The sequence below is a fragment of the Podarcis vaucheri genome, assembly GCF_965113315.1.
Source record: "Podarcis vaucheri genome assembly, chromosome: 5".
Lineage (NCBI taxonomy): Eukaryota > Metazoa > Chordata > Lepidosauria > Squamata > Lacertidae > Podarcis > Podarcis vaucheri.
Genome location: NC_138763.1, coordinates 85,219,678 through 85,232,245, shown reverse-complemented (window position 1 = coordinate 85,232,245; position 12,568 = coordinate 85,219,678). Strand labels below are relative to the sequence as shown.

The 12,568-nt window shown below is 43.7% G+C and overlaps 1 long non-coding RNA gene across 1 annotated transcript in view; it reads left to right on the top strand.

Annotated features, from left to right (window-relative positions):
- Window positions 1-5,587, top strand: part of LOC309533660 — a 41,771-nt gene extending 36,184 nt beyond the window's left edge. Inside the window, exon 4 of the long non-coding RNA XR_014220391.1 lies at window positions 5,278-5,587. This is a non-coding gene — a long non-coding RNA (uncharacterized lncRNA). The remainder of the gene's footprint in view (window positions 1-5,277) is intronic.
- The last annotated feature ends 6,981 nt before the right edge of the window (window positions 5,588-12,568 follow it).

Here is a 12,568-nt window from a genome sequence, read left to right as displayed (position 1 = left end):
AATTGGATCTGGGACTAGAGTTGCCGCTGCATTTTGCCTGCAGTGAAATTTTAAGGTGAAGCTGTGGAATTAAAAGGGAAAGAGCTGTGGAATTGCACAGGGAAGGGGAAGAAAGGGATTAATGAAATGGCTCAGAGGACTCCCCCTCATCCTTAGCTCTTGTAATGTTATCAGGAAGTGCTACCACTATAATGCCTCTTGTTTACTTATGTTGCAACTTGTTCCTGCATGATGTACGGATGTTAACTTCTCAACCTCCGTTCTTGCCAAGAAACTGTCACTGGAAGCAGTTAGCATTAGCACAGCTAGCCATTCAACAAGCGTTCTTGTCTACTATAAATATAACAAATGCAGGTTGAAGGCCTCAAGCTTAATGCCTCACCATAGGTTATGGGGCTGCCTGGCCAGATAATGATGATGATGATGATGATGATGATGATGATAATAATAATAATAATAATAATAATAATAATAATAATAATAATAATAATAATTTATTATTTGTACCCCGCCCATCTGGCTGGGTTTCCCCAGCCACTCTGGGCAGCTTCCACAAAGACCAAAAATACACTAAGATGTCACACATTAAAAACTTCCCTGAACAGGGCTGCCTTAATATGTCTTCTGAATGTCAGGTAGTTGTTTATCTCTTTGACATCTGATGGGAGGGTGTTCCACAGGGTGGGCACCACTACCGAGAAGGCCCTCTGCCTGGTTCCCTGTAGCTTTGCTTCTCGCAGTGAGGGAACCGCCAGAAGGCCCTCGGCGCTGGATCTCAGCGTCCGGGCAGAACGATGGGGGTGAAGACGCTCCTTCAGGTATACTGGGCTGAGGCCGTTTAGGGCTTTAAAGGTCAACACCAACACTTTGAATTGTGCTCGGAAATGTACTGGGAGCCAATGTAGGTCTTTCAAGACTGGTGTTATGTGGTCCCATCAGCCGCCCCCAGTCGCCAGTCTAGCTGCCGCATTCTGGATTAGTTGTAGTTTCCGGGTCACCTTCAAAGGTAGCCCCACCTTCAAAGGTAGAGCGCATTGCAGTAGTCCAAGCGGGAGATAACTAGAACATGCACCACTCTGGTGAGACAGTCCGCAGGCAGATAGGGTCTCAGCCTGCATACCAGATGGAGCTGGTAAACAGCTGCCCTGGACACAGAATTAACCTGCGCCTCCATGGACAGCTGTGAGTCCAAAATGACTCCCAGGCTTCGCACCTGGTCCTTCAGGGGCACAGTTACCCCATTCAGGACCAGGGAGTCCTTCACACCAACCCACCCCCTGTTTCCCAAAAACAGTACTTCTGTCTTGTCAGGATTCAACCTCAATCCATTAGCCACCATCCATCCTCCAACCGCCTCCAGACACTCACGCAGGACCTTCACCGCCTTCACTGGTTCTGATTTGGAAGAGAGGTAGAGCTGGGTATCCTCTGCATATTGATGGACACCCAGATAGATGCAATATGGCAATCCCGTGGGAACTGCTTTGTACTATGGGCCCGAAACAGATGAGGGGCACCACTGACTCTCCTGCCTAGAGTAATCTAATCCTGGAATAAAATGTCTAACATTTTGCAACAGCTGAATTACATATTCTTTCCACTCAATTAGAGGTGATGAGGACAGATCCATGTGTTTAATCATGGAAGCGACCCACGGCGGAATGGCCATGGCTTAGGGGCAGAGTATGTGCTATGGATGCAAAAGGTCACAGGTCCAACCCCTGGCTGGAAAAGACCCCTCTCTGAAAGCCCAGAGATCTGCTACCGGTCAATAGTCAGGGACTGGCTGGACGCAGAGGAATGGTGGAAGGAACCAGCTGGGGAACCCCCAAGGGAAAAAAGCTCAGAGCCTGGGGATTGGTGGTGGGACAATGATGAGTGGTCAGCAGGAGAAGACTGCGAGGAGAATGGGAGAAAGGAGGCCAAGAGGCAGAGATAAGTTAAGCTGATGGAGAGTCGTGGGTGTGTCTCCCCCTCCTGCTGCGACAAGTTCCCATCCCCTCTTGTCTCCCAGAACCAGAAGAGGCATGAAAAGGGCAGAGGAGAGATTGGCTTCAGGCAGGCGCAGTCTCCAATTGCTTGGGAAAAGCCCTAGAGAGGAGGGGGACTTAGACAGCTGTGGGGACTCAGTCTCAGCAACTGATGCATGGGGCAAAACCTTGCTCATGCTAATAAAGAGTTAACTCGAACTTGAAAGGTGTGATTTACGGTCAGCTTGCTCCTGTCCTCAGTATAGCCAACATCGAATCAGATGAACCAATGGACTAACACTTCAAAACTGCATTTCCTGCACTCCATTTAGAAAGCGGTGGTGGTGGGGATTTGATTTCAAGAACAAATGAGGTGAGCAGAGCAGGGAACGGAAAGGAATGCTAAACCTTCCCAGCATTGTGCCCCTTGACACCACTTTTCCCTCAGCCAAACTCCGATGCAAGAAGCAAGCCTTGCTTGCAGAAAAACATTTAGGGAGATGGGATGAATGGTTTAGCACTATTTGTTATCACACCCACTTTGCCCTTAAAATTGGAACAATCCTTCACTTTGCATTTGATTGGGGCAAAATATCTGCTACAATCATGTCTAGCTTGGCCCTCAGTCAAAGCAGTCAGGTTTCTTGGTTTCCTTTAGGGGCCAAACTAGATTGTACATAAAAGGCATGGTTGCCTTTCATATTTCTGTTTGGTGGTTGTTTTAGAAAATACAACTGTAGTGTTTGTGTGTGTGTGTGTGTGTGTGTGTGTGTGTGAGAGAGAGAGAGAGAGAGAGAGAGAGAGAGAGAGATTAGGACTGAAATCATGGTGCTCAGTGAGTGTTTTTTCCTAACCTTTCCCCCTTATGCTGATGAAAATCACCAAACAAAACTATTTCCCGTCTTGATTTTTTATATTGAATGGGAGCAGACAGAGAAATAAGCAACCGAAACATGGCTCTGACATTGCATAATGAGTTGTTTGCTTTGTTCATCCACACACCATGTGTGTGACAGGAATAATTTTCTGTTTTCTAACAAAGTTCTATCCCATCCAAATTCTCTTGGCTTCTACCCCCCGCCATCTGGCAGAGGTTTATAGAAAACTCCATCAGGTCCTGAATGCTTGTGCTCTAAGTGACACTGAGCAGATCAAGGACGGATAGATATCCTGCTGCTGAATTTCTTTATAGCATCCTTCATCGACCTGGTGCCCTCCAGGATGTTTAGAACTACAACTCCCATCAGCCCACACTTTTGTTTTCTGAATGTGTAAAAACAGAAACAAGGAGGGTTGTTTCACACGTTGCATTCCATGCTGTGAACAAGGCTATCTGAAGCAAATTTCTTCATAACCAAAAGTGGAACCTCCTTCCAAGACATTCCACGTTAGGGTGTAGCCCAGGTGAGCCTGAATCCAGCAAACATAGCTGTCTGTTCCAGGATATTCCAGGCAATACCAAATCCTTGTAGCAAATTTGCATAGGTACAGGACTGCCATGAAAATGTGGGAAGACCCATGTCTTATTCATGGGTCTTCCCACAGTGCTGTAGTGATATTTAAAGACTTTCAAGCACAGCCCTTTGGAAATCTTAACTGCATCCACATAAAGGGTGATTGGGATTATGCCGGTTGCCCACCCCTGTATATCAACTGTACATTCAGTTGATGAGGTACCAGTTGATCAGGCGAAATAGCAGAGATGGGTCCAACACAGAAGCTAACACCAAAAGGTAACACAACAGAACTTTTCCCAACTCCCCTCTTGCTTTATTGAAACCACTTTTCCCATCAACGTGCTGCCCTCACTTGCTCTACTCAAACTTCGGCCATAATTTAAAACCACTCTTTTCTTCCCATTGTCTCTCTCTGCTTGCTCTTCTCAAACCCACCATTTTCCTGCCAGCATTTCTGCATTTTGGTTTGATCAATTCAAACTTCTACCATTAAAATTTTAGCATTAGCTGTTTTTGCAGCTGCATCACACTGTCGACTCATGCTAAGCTTGTGGTCTGCTTAGACCCTAGACCCTTTTCACATATACTACTGGCAATCCAGGTGCCCGCCATCTTATATTTGTGCAAAAAGCTGTCGAAAGCAGTGGATGGGTGATGTTTTATGTATGGCAGAGGGATGAGCATTCAACAGTGCAGGGGTAATGGCAGAAAATGTGCATTTTCAAATCAACCTCCCCTTTTTGTGATATTCTGTAGGCTTCGGTGCTGCGAGTAAAATTTCCCCGCGGGTGCTATATGCTCCAGCTAGGAAAGATAAATAACCAGGTGTGCCACCCCCCAAAAAAAGAACCCAAATGCAAAATGGGATAGTGGTTCCTTTGGCCTGTAGCTATCTTCTCTGGGAAGAGAGAGATGGAAGCTGTATCTGCAGCCCTTGTCTCAGGGTTCGGTGTGGCCAGGTTTGGGCTAATGGGGAGCCACAGACCAAAAGAGGTTGAAGATCACTGGTCAAGGTTGAGGGTCGTTTTAGCTTCTGCCATAAGCTCTCCGAAATCAGCAAGCACAGAGGCTCCTGAAGATGAGTGTAGCTGGTTTCACATGCTGGCAGACTGAGTGTTTATTTTACCCTGCCTGTAATGAACTCCATTCGCCTGCACTTCCTGCATTTTTAAAATCACATCAATATGGTTGCTGTTTCCTTTTGAAAACTGAGTGTTACAGAGTCACAAGGTCAAATTTGATCAGTCTTGTTCTCGTAGAAACTGCACAAGTAGATGTCAAAGGAACAACTCCAAGTTTATAAAGAAGTCTCCCCAGGGTTTCCCCCCACTCTGCAGATTGCTGGCATCCTGAACTCATTTGTTCCTTTACTACTTAACCATAAAGGGTTTAGTCTTTCAAGGTGCTGTTTGCATCCAGTGAATGACATAAGTATGTATGAATTTTAAGCACGAGGAGGTCCGTGGAAGTTCATTTTCTCAAAGCTTAAGCATTTGCCTTATCCTTTACTTAGATGAGGAATCGAGTTTAATATGTACCAGAATGAGTTCCAAAAACATTGCATCAGTTTTTCAGTAATTCTGAGATCTCAGGAAAGAATTTGCTAAAAATTATTCCAGCCCCTCCATCACTTTCCTTGGATTCCTTTTTCTTGAAGAACTGAAACAGGAACAATGTAGAGGAATTCCTGTATATATATGTGCAGTCATATAAGGAAGCAGTTCTTTGAGAACTCCCAGGGTCCTACTATGGTAACTGAACGAGATGTGGTCTCTGCAAGTGTCTGGCTGTAGCTGAAGCCTTAATGCAGTACAGTGAGACCCACCTTATTTTGGAATCTTTTTCTGCAGAGGGCTGAGGAGACAAGAGTACCATGAACCAGAGGAGAGTGGCAAGACTGTTCTTCAGTCGGGATGGTCCTCAAGTCAGTTCTGGAAGACTTTTCTCACAAGAATAGTGTTGGAGCCTCATTGTCATTTGAGCGTGTCTGTGGTCTCAGAGTAATGGGTCCCCACAGCTGGACATTTCATGGCAATGAGCCCAGTTTTGCTCATACACTCAGTAAACACACCATAGCCAACATCAAATCTTTGATCAGGAGATAGGAGAGCCATCTTCAAATACCTAAAAGGATGTCACATGAAAGATGGAGCAAGCTTGCTTTTTCATGCTCCGGAGAGTAGGGCCCTTAAATGAGTGACAGTCCTTTAAATGTTTGAAGACAGTTGTCATATCTCCTCTCAGTGTCCTCTTTACCAGGCTAAACATACCCAGCTCTCTCAACTGTTCCTCATAAGGCTTGGTTTACAGATCCTTGATCATCCTGGTCACCCTCCTCTGCACACATTCTGGCTTGTCAATATCCTTCATAAATTGTGGTGCCCAGAACTGGACATAGTATTCCAGGTGTGGTGTGACCAAGACAGAACAGAGCAGTACCATTACTTCCCTTGATCTGGACACTAGACCTCTGTTGATGCAGCCTAGAATAGATACTGAATGTGTGCTACCAGATTTTGTGTAGTATATGTCTAAACATCAGTGCACCTGAAGACAACAAAAAGGCTTGAGTCCTCGTGGGTTTGCGTTTGTGTCCTGATTAGTAACTGCCATGCAGTTAACTATCCACAATTTTATTTGGAAACAGAGGCCTGTAGCTTCTGTCCTTTAAATGCTGCAGTTTCTCTCCAAACTATTCTGAGCTGAAAGCATCTCGCTGATCTCCCCAACTAATGAGATGAATTGATTTGCTGTATAATTCTATGCCAATGAGTTCATTTACACCTAGCACCGTGTGTGGAAACATCATTATGAGGGGGAAGCAAGCTTTTTGTAGCCAGTCTCTTCCCTACGAAAGCATTCAATTGTATCATTTTTGCCTGTTGGCAACGACTACTGTGTGTGTGAAAGGTAATGCCCAGTGATTTTAATCACTTATTATTCTTACATAAATTACTGGCCTGGGTGACATATATTTTTATTGTGCTTAATTGATTTCAGCATTGAGCAAAGCAATCATTTGGAGCAGAATGCCATGGTTTCAAAAAGAAATAGCCACTGTTTAGGTGCCAAGGAATGGCCAGGCTGTTGCTGTGCAGTTGCTTTGACCAGCTGGTAAAGTAGCTCGCAGAATGTTTATTTTCCTCACTTTATTTCTGCATTTCCAGGAATTTTGGATTTGTGTTCTTAGGTGAAATGGGAGTTCTTTCCCTATTCAGCAGAGAAGATGCAAAACCTGGGAAATTCAGCACCATTTGCAGATGTAAGTTGTTTCATCGTACACCAGATATGATTTTGAGGGGCCAGTACTGGGTTTGGGGCAGGAAACGTGATGTAAGAGGGAAGAACATGGACCGTTTCTGACCTGGTTGGTACCCCTTTTTCCTGAGCAAAGTTTTGGATTTCAAAACTTTTACCTTTAAAGAAATTCATACACAAAACATACATAAAACAAAGTTAGTGGGCATATTGATCTCAGATGCTCGGTAGAGAGACTGCTTGGCTTCCCAAGCTTCATTTAAAACCTAGGGAAGACATAATGAGGTAATTCCTGCAATGGGTCTTTTTCAGATCAGGCAGCTGGGAAGGCTGCAAAATGCTCCACAGATGCTTCATGGGGGGAAAACACCCCTCATCCACCTCACAATTATACGGTAAACTGAGTCCTACACCCACTGAAATTTTAAAACATCCAAAGAATGAGGAAGACAAATGAAAGCTTCTTTCTAAGGAACAAACACTTTTGAGAAATTGCAGGATACGTTTCAACATATCACTTTACTTACATAGAACCATTCATCAGAATTAAGAATTCTGCATAGCTCAAAAAACACATGGTGCATTGTCTATAAAAGTGTTCAGATAATATATAAGTGACATAATCCAAAGCAAAAAAACAACAAAACAAAACCCTATGCCATTGAAATCCATGGAATTAAAGTGCTTAATATTAGATGCGTTGCTCTGAGTTGATATAATTAGCTGTTGTTCTCTGCTCTTTACATGTGAGTGTTTAACCTAAAATGACTGAGGGTATTCAATTGTAAAACTTCATCTTGAAGGGAGTTGCCTCTTTAGTCTTTCTCTGGACGATACAGAGACAACAACAGATGTGATAATGGCTCTTCAGGATGCAGGCTGGAATGACAGAGAGATAGCAGTTTTGATTTCTGGAAGAAGTAAACTTATTTCTTGTAAAATGCTGAGCCTGTGCCGGACATGCACAAGATATGGTATGGAATTTTTTGGAGGAATCCTTGAATGTTTTTGCCCTGTTTTGAAGTAAGTTATGCAAGTAAAGTTTTGAACAATACTTATTGGTCTGGACAATGTTTTGTTCCAAAAGGAGTCAGTTTTTATGCATCCAGTTGCTTCAGGCTGCACAATATTAATATCTGCAATATTCTTGCCTGGGAGTCAGCTCTATTTACTTACTGGGGCAGCCACCATGTTGTTTTTCCTTGAGTACCGCATTATAAGGGGCATTTTAGGTAAAAGTGGCATTCTTCACTGAGAAGGACTCCCATTTTTGTTTCCCTCCAAATGCCCTTCAATATGGAATGTTCTGAGCAATCTAAAATGGCAGCCACCAACCAGATAGATCTTTGAACAGCTCTCGTGTTGAATGAGGACACAAGATGGAGGGTGAGCTTTCACTCAGCCTTAGAAGCAAATAAGAAGAGCTTTTACTGGAAGGGCTGCCAATTATGCTAGCCCTATGGCCACAATCTAAAGAAACCATGTTGCATATAGGGCCTTCTTTTATGAGAAGGGAGGTTTGCCTCATTTTATATGTTTTGTATGTTTTGTGGCATTTTATGCATTGTGACTAGCTGTTATTTTTATTCATTATATTTTAGTAATAATTTCTTGTAACTGATAAGTGTAAGCTGTTTAATTATTTAATATTTAATTTTACTGTTTACTATTTTATTCTAATGGGTTTTTGAATATTGCTTTATTTGATATAAGTGTTTATTTTAAAGCTTTTGTGACTTTTTCGTATAGGATCAGATTGTTATTATGCATGTGATCTCTGCTGTCTATTCTGTTGCTCTTTCAGCTTGTAAGCCGCCTTGTGCGTAGTAATATAGAAAGGCACTATACAAATTAAAAGTGAAATGAAATAAAATTTTCTCTGTGTATGCTGAAAATTCCTTTCTCAAAGGGGAACGAGGGATCCCCTGAATGCCATGAGCTCTGGACTGGGGTCCACCAGAATGCCTTTTGAGATTGTTGGGGTACTAAAACACTTCATATTATGGGGTGTAAAATAATGAAGATAATTACTAATAAGGAACACTTTCTCCCTCTTCCTGCCTCATCCACTCAAGACTTAGTTCTTCTGTCCTTAAGAGTGCTGAAAGAGTAATTTGGAAAGCGGGGGGTGGGGGGGATAGAGGCTATTGGAGTGAAACGTAGGCTGCAAATGATTGGAAGCTGTAATAGCATTCCTGGTATCTACCTGGCAATTTTATATAATCAGATGCCTCCTTTATTTAGCGGTTTGTTAAATCGCCGGTTATAGATTTTTAAATGTGTTGCTGTATTTCCGAGGACTTCCAAAGCTCGCCCTTCTGGCCCCGTGATTGCAATAGATGGCTGGGAAGGGCATTCCATCCTTTATTGCCTGTTTTTAACCCTTGCCATTTAAAACATTTAGGTGAGGGGAAGAGAAGGTGTGGGAATGAGAATCCTATTTTAGTGAGATTAAGCCATTAAAGAAGAGGCTTTCGTGATGATTCTGTTGCAGTTAAAAGGCTTAATGGAGATGCTGCGACTGCAGCAGGAGCAGGAGCCTTGGAGAGAGACTTGTGGACTTTTGTCTGTTATGGAAATAGGAGCTTTTGCAGGGTCTAATCCTGTGGTGTTATTGTGCCATTTCAGATTTGCGCTGTATAGGGTGAATTTTCAAAACAGAGTTGAGCTGAATGTTCAGGAACAGGCATTTTGAGCTCAAAAGGTAGGACTAACCCAGGGGTTGGCAACCTAAGGCCCTGGGGGCCGGATGCAGTCCATTCGCCTTCTCAATCCGGCCCCCAGATGGTCCGGGAATCAGCATGTTTTTACATGAGTAGAATGTGTGCTTTTATTTAAAATGCACCTCTGGGTTATTTGTGGGGCATAGGAATTCGTTCACCCCCCCCAATATAGTCCAGCCCACCTCATGGTCTGAGGGACAGTGCACCGGCCCACGGCTAAAAAAGGTTGCTGACGCCTGGACTAACCCCGTCAGGGGAAAAAATCCCTCAACTTGTTTAATCTCAGGATTGTGGGCTTGAGCAAAAGCATAGGAGCCAACTGCTAGGGGCTAGGGCCCCTCCGGCCCCCGTATAGTTTTTTTTGAGAGGGCTGCTACCCCAGTTGATGGGCATTGCCATTCAAATGGTGAGCATGCACTGCATCATGTGATTGATTACTTGAGCACCCCTTCACACGCAATATTTTATTCAATTCGGCACCCCTGAGTGAAATATTTTTGCATTACAAGCGGCTGGACTAGATGACCCTCGTTGTCCCTTCCAACTCTGCAGTTCTATGATTCCTTCATCCTGTTTTTGTGTGTTGGTGGAAGCAGTGACTTGCACTCCCAGGTGCCTTTTTTTTCTTTCCTCATCTGCACCAAAATGAAGGGAGGCAGCATTGCTGTCACTCAGGTTTAGCAGCAGGACCCCCACACAAATGTCACCTCCTCAGACGTCTGCATACTCAGCAAAGGATTGAAGGGACAACTCTCAGTTGGACGCTCTCAGTTGCTATTTGAGAACTCTCTTTGTGTAGCAGGACCATTCTGACACTCAAAATGTGCATCAGAGTTTGCTCTAAGTAAAGTCTGCCGATTTGACACGTGTGACACACACACACACACACATACAAATGATAGAGAAATTTTGCTGCACTTCTATAAGTTCCTTTTATTTGAACTTCCTTTGACATTCCTTCAGGTAATTCATCTAAATAGCACCCCTCCACATTCTCTTCAATTTTTTTGCCTTAGTTAAATTCCATTTATCTCTCTCACTTGCTCACGGGTACGCTCTCTCTTTAGTGGAAGCTGGTTAGATTAATTTAGGCTTCATATGCACTTGGTCGCTTGCAGCACAAAAAGGTAGCTTTTCCCATCTGTGCTTGTCCTCAATATGCGGCTTTCAGTCTAGATTGATTCTAGATCCTGCTCATTGGCAAAGGTAGGTGCGGGGGCTTGATATGCATTTGAAACCCTCCCCTTGGTTGTGTTATCCATGCCTTTTCCTCCCTGCACATGCCCTGAGTGAATGAAAAAGGAAGCGATGATTGCGACCTTAATATACACCCACCCACAACATCATTGGGCACATGTGGATACATTGCACATCTCCGGCACTGCTTGCATCTGTTTTCAAATAGACACACTGTGGGGTAATGTAGAATTAATCTGCAACCAGCTTTTATTTTTAGAATGGAGCCGGTTTCTCAAGAACTGCTTTTCAGGGGCAAAAACTATGCAAGGGATCTAGATTGTGTGTGGACAAGATAGAAAAAACAAGTATGAAGTCTCCGCTGGAAGAATTCTAGAATACAAAGGTTGTATGTACACAGCCTTGGGGTCATGCCTTGTATGTCAGTAGTATGACACAGAATCTCTTTATCACAATGGTAGTCTACCCTTCCTATAAAGAGCTAACAGAACCGCAATGCCTTATTTCCAGTTCATCCTCACAGTGACCCTGGGAGTCAGGTTAGACTGTGACATGGTGGTTGGCTCAAGGTCATCCACTGAGTTACAAAGCGATTTGAAGCCTGTTGTTTCTGCTCTAACAGAGCAGAAATCAATATTCACAGATATCCAAATCTTTCTACCATGTGCAACTGAATGTGAAATTTTGAATTCATTGTTCAGATTCACATTTAGAATGTGAAATTTTAACAAAACTTTGAGTGTTTTGATATTTGTTTTTGCAGCATCCAGCTTGAAGTCCCAGAAGCTGTCAAATACTAAATACCATTGTGTGTTATCAACTCCTGCCTGATACTAATACCATTCCATGTTCGTTCCTGCCAGTCATCAAATGCTGTCAACCACTAAATGTCATTAAATACCAGTTCCCATATATAGTTGGGTACTGTCAGGGAACTGACATCGGAGCTAGAGGCGGAGGGAAGGCTCTCAAATGATGCTGGAGAAGGGCCCAGCAGGGAGAGAGGCAGCTCCGCAGATGGGGAAGCAAATCAGCGCAACACCAGGGATATACAGTGGTGCCTCGCAAGACGAAAAGAATCCGTTCTGTGATTCTCTTCGTCTAGCGGTTTTTTTGTCTTGCGAAGCAAGCCCATTGACGGATTAGAGGATTAGCGCTATTAGCGCTATTAGCGACTATTAGCGGCTTTTAGCGGCTTATCAGCTTATTGGATCAGCTGATAAGTGGCTTAGCGGCTTAGAAAAAGGGGGGGGAGGAAAAAAACCCCCGCAGGAACTCACAAGACATTTTCGTCTTGTGAAGCAAGCCCATAGGAGATTCGTTTTGCGAAGCACCTCCAAAACGGAAAACTCTTTCGTCTAGCGAGTTTTCCGTCTTGCGAGGCATTCGTCTTGCGGGGCACCACTGTAGAGGGGCTGATGGGGGAATCGGCGAGAGGGCTCCAGGACTCTTCACTGGACACCAGCGGGGAGAGCACAGATCCTCCGCTACCCACACCCACCCTGCGCAGAAGACTTCCGCGCAGAGAGAGTAGGAGGAGACTGGGTGTCAATCAACTTTTATGTTGGAAAAGATTTAAGAAACGCCCACTGATGGATTCTGCTAGCGACTGAGGCAGCCACGAAGTGAAGAGCTGCCCAGACTGAAAGGTTTAGCAAGGCAACAAAGCCTGGAGAGGCGGCAACTTACGCACGAGCAACCCATACACATTACAGGTACCAAGCAAATATCATCTATCAAATGCTGTCAGATACTAGTACCATTTCTTGCCAACTGTAAAATACTATCAGATATCAGGTACTCAAATATAATGGGGTATTTTAAAGAATAATATTAAATAATAATGACAAAGAGATAAAATTATAGGATGAATAAAGAAAACAAAATACCTTTTTCGAACGTATCCATTGATGAAAATTTTGGTTTTCGAACGGCGTAAACCCAGAAGTATATGCTTCAGTTT